The sequence below is a fragment of the Scylla paramamosain genome, chromosome 2 (genome assembly GCF_035594125.1).
Source record: "Scylla paramamosain isolate STU-SP2022 chromosome 2, ASM3559412v1, whole genome shotgun sequence".
Lineage (NCBI taxonomy): Eukaryota > Metazoa > Arthropoda > Malacostraca > Decapoda > Portunidae > Scylla > Scylla paramamosain.
Genome location: NC_087152.1, coordinates 4,746,151 through 4,748,195, shown reverse-complemented (window position 1 = coordinate 4,748,195; position 2,045 = coordinate 4,746,151). Strand labels below are relative to the sequence as shown.

Sequence of the window (2,045 nt, the reverse complement as noted above, 5' to 3'; positions counted from 1 at the left end):
ATGACCTAATCTAACCTAGCCTAGCCGCGTTCTCAAAAGTGTTTCTTTTGTTAATAATGTGGAAATCTTGTTAATCTGTCACTAGAATGGTAGAAAACTTCCTTTGAAAACCCTTGCCACTTCAAGTAGAGCCTTTTGAAAGTCAGTGAATTGCGTAGAACTGTTTCAGAATACTGTCCGTAGTGTTAGTGTGTGTGTCTGTGTGTGTGTGTGTGTGTGTGTGTGTGTGTGTGTGTGTTTCAGACAGACAGAGACAGAAACAGCTGTCCTTGAAAAAAAAAAACAATATTTGTTATTCATTTGCTATTAGATCCAATATTTTATGTAATTGAATCACGAAGCTTAAGTATTTAGGCATTAATTATTTTCATAACATTAGTCTTACGCAGTTGAGAGAGAGAGAGAGAGAGAGAGAGAGAGAGAGAGAGAGAGAGAGAGAGAGAGAGAGAGAGAGAGAGAGAGAGAGGTAAGTAGATTTCTCCTTCAAAAACCACCAACAACAACATTCATAAGTCGTCTTTTACAAATTAATGCACACAGTATCATAGCCCTGGCCAGGAGTCGAGTAGCAAATCACTCACTTCCTCTGTGTTTGGCATGTTACCTCAGCCTTCAGCCCTGTGCTCGGCTTACACCCTGGCAGTTGTCCCTTCTTGTGTGTGTGTGTGTGTGTTTGTGTGTGTGTGTGTGTGTGTATAAGTGACTGAGGAGGAATGAAGGTAGGTTTTCTTTATATATACTGTATGTGTAATGAACAATTAACAGAGTACCTGGATAGAAGTCGGGGAGGGTCTTCTTAGTATATATAGATGAATTAATTAAGATACGAATATCTCCTTCGATAGCTCAGTTGGTAGAGCGGTGGACTGTAGTTGAGACATGAAATGGACATCCATAGGTCACTGGTTCGAATCCGGTTCGAAGGACAGTGTTTTTGCAATGTGTAGAGGCCAGAAACAGGGCAAATAGGGTATTAGGATTTATTTTTAGGAATGTCAAAAGTAGATGGCCCGAAGTAATATTAAAGTTATATTTCGCGCTGGTCAGGCCTCATCTAGACTACGCTGTGCAGTTCTGGTCCCCATATTACAGGAAGGATATAGGTCTATTAGAATCAGTACAAAGGAGAATGACTAAAAGGATACAGGGGATGAGGAGTATTCCTTACGAAGCGAGATTGAAGCTGTTAAATTTACATTCTTTAGAGAGACGTAAGTCACGAAACTGCTACACGAAACAGCAGCACCAGAAGCAATGCGTAAAGTCTTTATAAGCATCTACAAGAAAGTTAACAATGAAAAAGAATACATTTTTCAATTTCTTCCCAATTAAAAGATTGGATGTGGCTGTGGAACAAGTAAAGATGTCTCTGAGTGATTGTTAGGGAAAGGTGTACCAGGTGGCAGTGAAAGGATTAACGCAGGGAAGACTCAAAGCACAGTGGAAGAAAGCACAAAAGGTTACTCGATTTCTGATACCCACTGCACCTTCAAATTCATCTTGGTTACCTTGCACACTAGATGACATGAATCCAAGGCAATACTATGCAATACAAGACACTACTAGGCAGGGCGGGGCAAAGCTCTCCATCCCTCACACACTGACAGAATCATTTCCAAGCTGCTGGTGTGTAAAAGTAAGCTAAACCAATCTGGCCGGCGTTATCCCATCAATCACAAGCAATGCGCGCACGTGTGAGGGAGGGAGGGGAGGGAGGGAGAGGAAATAGTTGTGCTCGTGCGTGAAATGTCCATATTTTTAGCCGCCCGTACTTTTGCCTCATTTGCGCCAGTGTTGAGTCGTGCGTTGAGAATCACACGCTCTACAAGGACACTCATCCGCTTTAAAGAGAGGTGTGCTGGTGGTGGAGCTGCGGTGTTGAGCGACAAGGAACATAATTTTTTTAGTACCTGATCCTTTTTACGCCGCATCTGGATCCCTTAATAACAGGAAAATGCAATTGTTTTAGTTTCAGATTCCTTTTATTCCCCTTAACTCGTGTATAGAAAACGAAGTTGTGTTTTTATAGTTGCTTTTTCTTTGTC

The 2,045-nt window shown here is 41.6% G+C and overlaps 1 non-coding gene across 1 annotated transcript; it reads left to right on the top strand.

The window, feature by feature from the left end:
- The first annotated feature begins 835 nt into the window (after positions 1-835).
- Trnay-gua (transfer RNA tyrosine (anticodon GUA)) lies at positions 836-926 on the top strand. Its single transcript is given in 2 exon segments — positions 836-872; positions 891-926. It is a non-coding gene; the product is annotated as a tRNA-Tyr (tRNA).
- Positions 927-2,045: the final 1,119 nt, after the last annotated feature.